The 12,788-nt window shown below is 42.8% G+C and overlaps 1 protein-coding gene across 3 annotated transcripts in view; it reads right to left on the bottom strand.

The window, feature by feature from the left end:
- FOXR2 (forkhead box R2) overlaps window positions 1-12,788 on the bottom strand; it is a 135,022-nt gene that overhangs the window by 115,728 nt on the left and 6,506 nt on the right. The gene's annotated exons all lie outside the window — the stretch shown is intronic.

Raw genomic sequence — 12,788 nt, 5'->3', positions numbered from 1 at the left:
CAGCATGAATGAATCTCACAATAATTAAGCTGGGTGAAAGGTGCTAGATTGAAAAACAAGAGTACCTATAGTATGATTCTATTTGTATGAACTACAGGAAATACAATATAATCTATTTTGATAGAAAGCAAATTGGTGTTTCTCTGGGGTGAGGGAAGGGAAGTGATATAAAGAGGAAGATTACAAAGGGGCATGAGGAAACTTGATGATGAAGGATATGATAATATCTTGATTATGGTGACAGTTTCACAGGTATATATATATATAGGCATATGATAAGCTACATATATTTAAGGTGTACAGTTTCATAAGTTTTGATGTCAAAACTTATATATGTAGTTTAAAGATATGTGGTTTATTGTATGCCAATTACACATCAAAAAACTGTTAAAAGCAACATTAGGGAGATATAGTGTTTCATTTATCTGATTACCAATTTGTAACATGCTTGACAATGCTTAAGGCAAGTACAGATGTGGTCATATAGTCACTATCAGTTCACTACTGGTGATACCATGAAATGACACAAACATTCAAGAGAGTCAAGCTGGATACATGCATCACAGTTTAAATGTGCACAGCCATCTGAATCAGAAATTCCATGACTGGAAATATATTATAACTAAATAAATGGACAAGTGTAAAAATGTGTACAGGATGAGGGCAATATCATTGCTTCTAAAAGCAAGTAAATACATATTCAGCAGTAGGGTTATGGTGGAATAAATTATGCACAGCCACACAATGTATATAGTATTATGGACTAAAAATTATGCATGCCTCCAGATACTTGGGTCACACAGGAAATAAAACTTGACTCTTAGAGAGAAAAGTTTACAATCACCAAAACTCTTATAAGTGCCTGAGTTCATTTTGGCTTCCAGGTCCTCAAACATACTGTTCCATTTGTATGCAACACTTTCCCTCACTCTTCTCCTAGCTAACTCCTACCAAACTTTGCGTCTCAATCTAGACCACTTACTTACTCATACATACCTTCCCTGACCACTAAAAATTAAGCTGATTCCCCTGATTCATGCTTGTATGCATCATTCAAGATTTTCCTAATCAAAGGCAGCACCTGTTATACTCACCTTTCTAAATTCTCTGTTTGCTCTAATAGACTGAGACCTCATCCTTAAAATCCCAATGAGTGGACCAGTGCCTAGCATATAATAAATGTTCAGTAAATTTGATTCTTAAATGAGTAAAGTATCTGGCACATAGTAGATGTTCAATTAGTGGTAGCTAGCCATTGTTATTGCTACAACTAGAGCTGGCAACCCGAGTGAAGAAGAATATTTGGAAAGGAGTCTGAGCTTGGAGCCAAAAGTTAGGTCCTAGAAACTGTCCCTGGAGGAACAAAGAGCTGAGAGTTTTCCCTTTCCTTCCCCCACAGGTTTTGTAATAATTTGGGAGTTTTGTTGTTTTCTTTTTTCCCTTCTGCTATACAATATGAACTATGTGATCACAGTTGACAATGCTGACAAATAAAAAAGAAAATCAAAGGCATTCAAAATTTCAATGCCAGCTTCCATTTCTTTAATAGCTCATATTTTGGCTGTAGAACCCTCATTCACTTAGAAGCACTTCTCTCAGTCTCCAGTACTGTGAGAAAATAAATTCCTGTTGCTTAAGCCTCCTAGTCTGTGATATTTTGTTGTGGCATCTCAAGCGGACTAAGACAATGTAGGAAAAGTGCCTGAAATGGGAAATCATGATTTAGAAGCATCTGATATCCATGGGACTGAATTAGGAAATTTTTCACTACTAGAAACAAAACTAAAGAGCTTTACTCACTTGAGTACAGTGTAACCTAAAATATTGCCTTACTAAAATAGAAAAGTCACCTGTTTTTCAGAGTTTTAAAAGTCAACTTCTAAATGATTTTCTGCATAGCATCTTACCAGGAGATTGCTACTTGAATACTGAAAGAAAATTGACTCTCTTTTAAATATGAAATGACTTTTAAATATATTTTACTATTTAACTATTTTAATCTTAAAATGCTTTCTAAACACTGTGCATTCTCATTTTCTTCTTAAGCCTTAAATGTTAGACTTGCTTATGTCTATACATTCTCTCTACGTAAGCTCATCCTCCTTCTTTCATTTGCCATCTGTGTATTGGTGATTCCTTAATCTCTAAATGTACCCTGGATGTCTTGAGAAATCCCACACTCCTTTATTTAGCAGCCTGCCTAATGGGCTTCTCCAGTCAGATGTCCCAGGGTACCTCAAATGAAACCCAAACTGAACTCATAGTCATTTCCTCTCTAAAACCTGCTCCTCCTGTTTTATGTCTCAGGAAATGGTACTACCATCAAATTATCAACGGTCCAGAGGAAAAACAAATGCCCTTTGAACTCATCATGAACTACTCTCTTCCCTTTCTTTGTCATAGCAAGTTGATCACCAAGTCTAGTCTATTCCACCACATGAATATCTCTACCATCTGTCCACTTCTCTGCATCTCTGCTGCCATTATTATACTCAGCTATAAAAGGATATTAAAAGGGGATATTAAAAGGGGATATTAACAAATTCACCATGAATTTGTTACCTGAGGTCCAGACATCTGTGTGCTAAAGAGAGCCATCAACAATCATAGACTAACATTACATTGCAGGGCACACTAAGCGCTGATGCTAACCAATGGTAAAAGTTTCTCAAGCCACAGTGTCCCTTCTAGGAAGGATAGTGGCTCATTTAGTCGTTGATTGATGACAAGAAAAGGAATGTTGTAATAATGAAGTTGATTCCCTTTTGTAGCTTCCAGGTTATAAAGATTTTTATTAATCTTGAAGTGTTGACTTCTGACAATTATGGAGGAGGTGGAGATGGCCTGTAGATGAGCTCCGACCTCAGAGCCATTCAAGACTCTCAGTCCTCTGGAGGGGGAAGGGAGGTTTATGTCAGCTGGGATATCCGCCATTGCCTTGTCACACATCCCCACCCTTCACATACACCAGTCCCTACTCCTTCAGTCTACTCCCATACCCAACACTTGGCTTTGTCATAAGGGTATGGGATATGACATCAAACAAACCTGGGCTTGAACCCAGGTACAAAACTTAACACTGATGTTGAACAAGTATTTGTTTCTGTTATGTCCCAGATGCCTCATCTTTAGAATTACAGGAATAATAGTAACTATATTATAAATGGAATATGCAAAATGCCTGGCACAGACAAGCTGCTCAAGAAATGGTTGACATTTTTATTGATGTTCTGCCCCCATTCCTCTCCTGTGTCCATACTTCTAACTAAGTAAGAAATCTCCATGCCAGGCTTCCACCTGCAAAAGAGAATGAGAATGCCCACTCTTCAGTAATGTTGTGAAGGTTCGATAAGATAAAGTATGCCAAATTTTGAACAGACAAGCGCTGAGTAGATGGTCTATCTCAGAGGGACTAGCGTCAGAACCTTCACACGGAACCAGAAGCAAGGATACAGGTGAGCAAGCAAATTCTGGTGCCCTAGGGGGCTCTCCTGCCTCAGCTTATGTGCACACAGCCATGCAAATGCGCAGAGGGCTGAGTCTAAGGGTCTCCCCCGCTTGATCAGTATGGGCTCAAGAACTGGGAAAACCTCAGGCTGAAGGCCAAACACACTAATGGCTCCAACTGAGAGATGTTAAGGAAGGAAGATACAGTGCCTCATTTATTCATTTGTTCGTTCATTCATTTGATCCATCATGTCTTAATTTTGAGGATTTTCTATGGGCCAAACCCCATTGAGCTAGCAAGGCACACAACCCAGCACCTAAGGAATATAGACTAGTGATGGGAAACAAGTAAGAGCCTCCTCAGGAGGATCATCTTGTGACCAAGAGGCCCTTGGATGAGGAGAGGCTGGAGGTGAGGTAAAGAAGAAGAAGGTGCCTGCTGCATAAATCTACACAGACAACCCTGTAAGACAGGGAGGGTGGTGGTACTGGGAATAGCATTATTAATGACCTACAGAGGGAATGAACAATGTCTGCACCATCAGGGGAAGTGTATCAAAACTCCTGACTCCATCACCTGTCAGGGATTTGAAACCATGTCTGTTATTGTGCCAGTCACAGCCTCAGATGCCTCATATCTACATTGGGCATCCAAATGACAGTGACCACCTAGAGATAATGCACATGAAGAATGGCAGAACAAGTTATCTATTCTTGATATTATGAATATTAATAATATGGATTTCAGATATATGTTGAAGTAGGAAATGCAACCACTGTTCATTGCCTAAGAGTAAGTGATGCAGCGGGTAACACCTGGGGAAACTTTAATGTAATTGAGTACTTTAAAAAATTTTTTTGAGGATGCAGTTATCCCATGTCTGCCTCCAAATTCATTCCCATTCCTAAAGAGAAAGAATGAAGAACTGGTGGTGTTCCCATTAGGAAAATGTATGGGCATGTCCAAGAGGAGCAAAAAAAAGCTACTCTAAAGGCACCAGTGTTAGGCACTGAAGTCGCAGAAGAGCATGCAGCCTTATTTAATGCGTTGAATCATTTGGCGCCTTTTGTTTAGATTACCTCTGATGTCACTTGGGGCATGTCGGCATCCTGAGATGCCAGAGGACCCCAGGATGCATTTCGAGAAGCATCATCATACCTGTGATGATGGGTTCAATTTGGGGTTCTAAGGACAATTGTCATTCTGAGAAGAGTCCATGGGAAACTGAGTATGGGTTTACTCATGCTTAAAGAGAGAATCTTCTCCAAGACACAAATGTCATAGGCAATGTCTACTCTCCCACAATTCTGCAGGCAGGCTGCACCTTGCTTTGCTCTGTGACTGTGTGTTGTGGGAGGCCGAGCATTAGTGTGGCTTAAGCAGTCATTTAAAATCCAATGATACTACAGTAGGACAAGGCACCCAAGAGAAGCACAAGGCAGCTGACCTGCTTCTCCTCCTGTATTCTGAATCTCATCTCCTACCCAAGCCAGAACCTGGATGCCCCACTTAACCTGTTTTCTCTCCCTCACTGCCAAGATCCAAGAAATCCACAAGGCTTATTGTTGCTGTCTTCTAAATGTCTCTCATATTCATTTCCTTCTCTCCATCCTCATTCTATTTCAGGTCACCACTATCTGTAGCCTGGATGAGGGTCTTCCACTCTCCCTTTTCCCCTCCCACATAGTCTGTTTTTCTCCATACTGCAGCCAAAGAGATTTTGCTAAACCACAGATCTGATCTCCTCAGTTCCTTGCTGGAAAACATTCAGTGATGCCCCATCCAGTGCCTTTGGGGTAATGTTCAACAAACCTTATACACTGCAGAATTACGTGGTCAGACAAGCCTCTGCTCTCTATTAAAGATTCAGGAAAAAGCCATAAATTATCTCTATTCTGACTGAAGTAAGAAGGAAGAATTTTAAATCATTCATTAAACATCCTGAAGATAAACTTGGGTCTCATACTCAGTTGGAAATATTGCCCATTTGAGAAAATTCTAGTAAACTAACAACAGAACTTTTATTTCAGCATTGTTTTTAGAAGGTTAAATAAGTTGGAAATACAGTACGCCCTGCCAACAGGCAGATGCTTGAAGATATTATGGGAAATCAATTGCAAGGAATATCATTCAGCCATTAGAATGAAAGAATTAGAGGTATAAATTGAGGGGATTTCATTATTTATTAGGAAAAAGGTTAACCTGGAAATTCAATATGGAATGGTCTGATTTTTATAAATCAAACAAAGTAGAAAGTCGTGTGCTCTATCTAAACATATACATGCCAACACATCAGTAACCCTACTCATTGATGCTGATCCTAGAGCAATGCATGCACATATTCACAGGGGACATGCACACAAATATTAATAAGAGTATTATTTTGTTTTGGAAAAATGGGAACTGCATAAGTGTGGGTCATTAGGAACAAGATAAACTGAAAATGATGAAATGTTAAAAACTAAAATAAATGAACTAGAGTTCCATGTATCTACATGGGTAAACATAAAAAATATAAACTTGAGCTGGAAAATCAAAGTGCTGAACAATGTATACAGTATAGTGTGCTTTAAATAAAGGAAGAGATCCCATGTTGTGTATGGGCATATAAGTAGGTGGCAAATATATACAAGTCTCCATGGGTATAATGATTGCTGACTTCATCATAGTGGAGCACAGTGGGGAAGGAGAGAGCAGAATGGGTCAGGGAAGACATAAAAGGAGGGCTGGCTCAAGAGTGCACTATGTCCTGGAGAGGTGCTTTCTTTCCTGAACCAAATTGGTCTATTGCTAGACTTACCCAATAGGAGGACTCGGTAGGCTCTAATTATAAAGAAAATTGCAGCCAGACAGGCATAAAGTATTCATTTGTTTCTTAAGAGTTCAGTAAGGAACACCTATAAAATATTTTCCATCATGCATTCCTTCAGCACGCATTTATTAAATGCCACACTCACATACCATTTGAAAAACCTTGAGAGGCAAAGTCTGTGCTTACCATGTAATAAATGCTTTTCAGTTATTATCTCATTTAATTCTCACAACCTATGAGGCCAGTACTATAATTAACCCCACTTTACAGATGGGAAACAGCTTAAACTATTACCTTGAATGACATAAGAAAGATACAGAGTGCTAGCTATAGGGCTTTCCTCAATGGAGTAAAAAAGGACTCATTACCCTTTTGGACAGATCAAGACAAGCTTCAGGGAGAAACAAGTCTGTGAGCAGCCAGATGGAATTTAGCTAGTTGGAAAAGGCTGAGAAGGCAGGTCAGGCAGAGCAAACAGTGAGCAAAAGCAAGCAGTGGATAAAGTTCAGAGTATGCTCTGAAAGAAGCAAAATAAATCAGGTGTCCAGGAAGACTGGAGCCTAGAAACCTTAAAGCCAACCTGCACTCCGTCACCCCCTCCCCTACTTATATGGACATATAAGTAGGTAGCAAATATATACAAGTCTCCATGGGTATAATGATTGCTGACTTCATCATAGTGGAGCACAGTGGGGAAGGAGAGAGCAGAGTGGGTCAGGGAAGACGTAAAAGGAGTGTTTTACCATATCCAATATGTAAAAGATAGACAGTAAGTAGGACCTAATATTTAAATTTTATACAACTAGCCATTGGTGTTTATAATATTAATCTCTCTTCTTGTCCCCATGTTTGAGATTAATTCACTTCATCCATTCTGTCTGCAAAGCCCTTCAATGGTCACCTTTAAAATGCCTTTCTGCCTCTCCATCCCCATGGCAACAGCCTTAAGGCATACTTTAGTTCCCAGTGCTTTTTATTCTAATTGCTTCCTATGTGGTCTGCCAGGAGATAGTCTGCTCTTCTGAGAGACTGCACAAACGCAATTCTTCTGATCCTGTCAGTGCCCTGCATTTTTTTATACATATATATACATACATATATATGTGTACACACACATATGTGTATATATATACATACATATACATATATATGTGTGTACACACACATATACACATATACATATACATATATGGCATGCATATATCTATCACATTTTAAAGACTCTGCACCTCTTTCACCCTGCTTGTTTCCGCAGTCCCATCTCCTCACATCACCCAGCATATCTGCCATAACAATATTATTCAGTTCCTACACGGGACCACGAATTGATTAGTATACACATAAATGCCTTCTGGAAACAGGGCGAGTGAATGAATGCTCTGTGTAAGCCAAGACAGGAAAAGAAGGCTGGGACAGCTGATTCCTTCCAAGAATACACCCTCCTGCCACGCCTGGCCTCCCAACCCCCCAACCACACACACAGCCCGCCTTCAGTATGAACGGAGTAGATTCTCACTACTTCCTTAGACCTGAGAGCTATTATAGAATGCAAGGACTGGTTGCCATCCTCTTCTCAACTCCTTTCCCTGCACCCTCCTCCCTTGGTTGCCAGCCTCCCATTCTCAACTGCAGACCACCCACCTCCTCTGCAGGAGTCAGAGGTGGGAAGTGCTGGAAGTGGGGCGGACAAAGTCATATGAGGGGAGCCCTGTGACGGGAGGCTGCTGGGAAGGAAGTCTGGAGGGCTGTAGGTAGGCGTGGTTAGTCAGGAAGCTGCAGCACGGAAACCAGCTACACAATGGGATAATGGTGGCATTTTACTGCCTGCGGTAGGGATCACATTGTCAGTGGCAGTAGAGGCGTTGGCCGTGGCCGGCCGCAGCTGTGGCTGCAGAGCTAGGGAAGGTGGAGGGGCTGAGGCAGGAGGCAGCAGTAGAGAAAGTAGAGACAATAATGATAGAGGCAGTGGTGGCAGCAGTGGGAGTAATATCAGCTGAAGCGACCAGTTTCTAAGGCTGCACTGTAGTACGTTACTCCCTCCTGCCCTCCAGGCTACTATGGTTTGTATGTACCCATCTCTGACTTACGTGCGTGAATCACATCCCCCATTCTCCCTGCACTTCCCCAACACCACTGGACACAAGCTCTGAGGATAGAATAGTGAGTCTCTTCGAAGCTCACAGGGTGTAGGAGAGAATGGAGGTGCCGGCAGTGATATACAGGGCCTGATGGCTTCACAAGGCCCAAGGACTTCCAGGACCTTCAGGGTCTTCTTTGGTCCAAGCACCCTGGGGATGTCAAACAACCTGGAGACTTAGAGTCCCTGTTCACTTTGCCCCAACACCTGGAGGGGCATGGGCTGGGTTCCTAACATATTGTGGAGGCTGAGTTCTTCACAAGGATTGAGTACTTCCTGGATGGACCCAACAATCTGGAGGGATCCCACAGCTTAGCAGAGACTGTTTGGGGGACTTCAACCTCCTGGCTGGACCCAGCCACCTGGCAGAACCTGAGGACCTGGCAATGTCCAAGTGCCGCTATAAGTCCCAGCATTTGGCAAGGCCTGAGTACCTGGCAGGGCCCTCATCCCTCAGAGATCCAGAGCTGTTGGCTGGGCCCCAGCACCTGGCAGGCCCCTGACAATTGAAGGGCCCAAGCACTTGGTAAAGCCCTAGCACCTCCAGAGGCTATGGTAATCCACAGGGCCAGAGGACATCTGAGACTCCTAGCACTATGCGGGTACCGAGCCCATCTTGGATGCCAAGCACCTCCTGGGGCCCCACTCCTTTAACGGGTCATAGAAACTCCCAAGTTTGCAGCAGCTCTCATGGCTGGAATAATTCTTATGACTGCAGCACTTCTCAGGGTCAGAGCACTCCTAGGAGACCCAGTGTCTCTGAGATTCCTAGTACTTCACAAGGCTTGGGTGCATCAGAGACTCCAAACACAAACACTTACTGGGACCTGAGCACTTTGGAGACTCCAAGCCCTTCGCAGGGCCTGAGTAACTGGGAGGCCCCAAGCACTTCCAGTATACCAAATGCATCCATAGCCTCCAGCACATCAAGGAGCCCAAGTACATCCAAGCAAAGTATATCAAGTGACCCCAGCATCTTAGAGGTTACCAGAACTTCTGAGGTCCCAAGAACCTTGAAGTCTCAGATCACCTTAAAGTATCCTGGCATCTTGAGGGCTCCAAGAGTTTCTAAGGGCCTCAGGACCTCTGAGGTCCCTAGTGGTTCAAAATCCCTGAGCATTCTTGATATCCTAAGAACCTTAAAGGCTACCAGCATCTTCGAGGCTCCCTGTACCTCAAAGGACCCCAGAATCACTAGGGCTAGAAGCACCTTGAAAGGGCCCAGCACCACTGAGGTCCCAAATACCTTGAAGACCCTGAGCACTTTAAATGTTCCAAGCACCTCAGAGACAGTGAGTACCTCAAAGGCCTTAAACATCTCGAAGGTCTCAAGTATCTCACAGTCCTCCTTAGAAGACTCAAGCACCTCTAAGGCTACCACCACTTTAAAGACCCTCAGCTCCTCAGAGGCTCTAGGCGTGTCAAAAGTCTGGAGGGCCTTAAAGGGTCTAAGCACCTTCAAACCCTACAGAACCTTGAATTGCTTGATCATGTCCGAGGTTCCCAGTACTTCAGAGGCCCCTAAAATCTCAGAGAAACTCAGCACTTGAGAGATCCCTAGATCCTCAGTGGTTTCAGGCATCTCTCAGAAGCAAAGAACCTCAAAGGCTTGGGGTACTTCAAGGGCCCAGAAAATGTCAAAGTCCCAAAGCACAATCAAACATGAGAATAATTTCAAAAAAGGTGATATTAGGCGTCGATTTCATGGTGCTCACTTGAGCTAAGGAAAGCCTCATCTGGGAGGTTCTGCAAAAGTTAGAAGTGAAACTGAAGGAGAAGTATAGAATATTTGGGCACCTGAAAAAGGTAATCACCAAGGAGTTTGTATAGCATGGGTACCTGGAGTATAAACTTGTGAACTATGACAATCCACTGGGGTATGCATTATTTTGGGGTCCCAAAGCCAACCAGAAAAACAGTAAGGTGGAAATTTAAAAATTTGTGGCCAAAGTCTTTAACAGGGACCTCTGGGACTGGCCATCACAATACAGTGAAGCTATGAAACAGCTGAAGGCCAGAGACACAGCCAAATACAAAGCACTAACTGATGTCCAGGCCCAAACCCATTCCAGAGTTCCAGCCCCTGCCAGATCCTGTGCAAGTTCCAGTTCCAATTTCAGCTTCCTTCAAATGCTACCATCAGCAACTCCTCATGCAGCTAGTGAAGTATAAGTCACAGCTATCACTTGGTGAGGAGGGGCAACTAGAAGAGCCAGAGTGCCCCAGGACAATGGGTATTACTGATTTGGAAAGAAAGGAAATGAAGAGAAAACAAAATATTTGGTGTTAGTGTTTGTGTTTCTGTGGGTAACATTATGATTTAGGTCTTATTTCAATATTGCTGCTTTTCCTCCCTTTAATTACCGGATGTTCACAAGTTATATTCATCATAAGATTTTGGTAAAAGGACACATTCTAAGTATTAATAAGTTTGTGAGGACTTGTTTTCCTGTTGCCTGTACAGGTTCCTCACAAGAGTTTTAACAGTTTTTTAAAACAAAAACCATTTTCATGATATTCTATTATATGAAATATATAGTACATAGGATTTCACTTGAGTGCACTTTAAATATTTGAATGGATTCTTCAGTAAAATAGCCAGGTCATAAAAGGGAAAAACATAAAATAAAACAAGCTCATCTGTATAATCCTCCTGCATTTTTGTGTATGTTATATAAAGACTTAACGCGTTCCATGATTGTGCATTGTGACTACAGAACACAGAGAAAAATAAAAGCCTAACAACTAGTACGTCTTGCGCATTTTCTGACCACCTGTTATGTGAGGCACCAGTCTAGATTCTAGGGATACTCCCTAGTACACATCCTCCAGGTCCAAAGAATGTTCTAGATTATGTGGGAAAAAAAATTAGGTAAACTGGCAGTGCAGTAAATGCTGGGATAGAGAACGAGCCTGAAGTGCCATGAAAATGTAAAAAACCTTATGTGACCTGTCTTGGGGAGTGGGCCAGGGAAGGGAGCACCATAGGATGTGTGAAAATTCAAGAGACACTTAAATAAGTTTGGGGGGGACTGAAATATGCGATCAGAATATATGATGAAAATATTATGTATTAGATATTTGATTGGATACTCCACCCAGCATAGGGGAGGGAGCACTGGCAAAAAGAAGGGGACATCACAGGGTGCCTGCCACGGAAGTAGAAAATACACATAAATCATCTTGAGAGGAGGAGGGCAGAGAGAAGGGGTGGTTGCAGGGGAAAAGGTTGTCATGGGGTACTTCAGAAATAAAAAAAGATGAGACCGTCAGAAAATCTTGGTGAGGGGACAATCTGAGGTTTGGAAATAATAGAGAAGAAGGGGAGGGAGTAAAAATGGAGGCACTGAAGGTAGCGTGGACATTTGGAAATAAACTCTTCACCGAACTGTTAAGGTTATATGAAGGGGAAAGTGGAGAACAAGGAATGAGGCAAGGGAAGAAGTGAGCGGGGCAGACCCTCAAAGGGTGGGTGTTGTGGCTGACTTTAAACTAATGACAATAAAAATGGTTAATAATAACAACTCTGAAATAATTCGAGAAAAGGCTATAAAAAAGCAGAACTTCTGAGATACTGGATGAGCCAGAGAAAAGGCTCCACCTGTGGCATCTCCGAAAGGTAACCTTGCACTTCTCTCAGGAACTATGGTTCGTTAGGGTGCACACATTGTTTAAAAGTGTGTGTGTCCAAGGGGGCAAAGGGGCAATGGAGTAAGTCCGGATTGGTACCTGGCACGATGGCCCATGCTATACTAAGTCATGTGGGATCAGGCGCAAATCCTACCACCTTTTCTCCAAGAGCTAAGCACTGCATGAACTAGGTCCCCAGCTGGGGAGCACTAGTGACAAGTGCCCAACCTAGCCCTGTGGGGCTCATGGTAGCAGCTATAACACACACAAGAGTGGTCAGGCTACCTTCTTCCTTCTTGACATCCAGGCTTACGCTGCTTCCAGCTGTGTGCAAAGTAACGTCACTAGGTGCAGGGTAGGCTAGCAAATGACCTTCTGGAGAAGGCCCAGGGACCCACTCTCCTCAGCTTGCAGGCCAAGGAGGCTTCAAACAAAAGTAGTAACTATGACCCCATCAGCAGCTCCAAATTCATTCAGCAAGCCAGAAAATGGTGAGCGCCTTCTGGGATTCAGACAGTGTGTTAGAAACTGGAGCTGCAGAAAATCAAAAGGCCTGTTCTTTGCCCTGGGAGGAGTTGTATTTATCAATACCACCTCCAGAGGTAAACAAGGTGGGAATCTGAGGTCCAGGTTCCTCGGTGACTTTCTCTTCTAGAGCCACAGAAGTGGCAAGAGAGAGATCCTAGACAAGACCCTATGTCCATTCCCTGCAAACCCACAGTGCTTTCCTCTAGGCCACCCTGCTGCCGGTCTCTGCCTGC

Source organism: Pan paniscus, chromosome X (genome assembly GCF_029289425.2).
Source record: "Pan paniscus chromosome X, NHGRI_mPanPan1-v2.0_pri, whole genome shotgun sequence".
NCBI classification, from domain to species: domain Eukaryota; kingdom Metazoa; phylum Chordata; class Mammalia; order Primates; family Hominidae; genus Pan; species Pan paniscus.
This window is presented reverse-complemented; position numbering and strand designations above follow the sequence as displayed.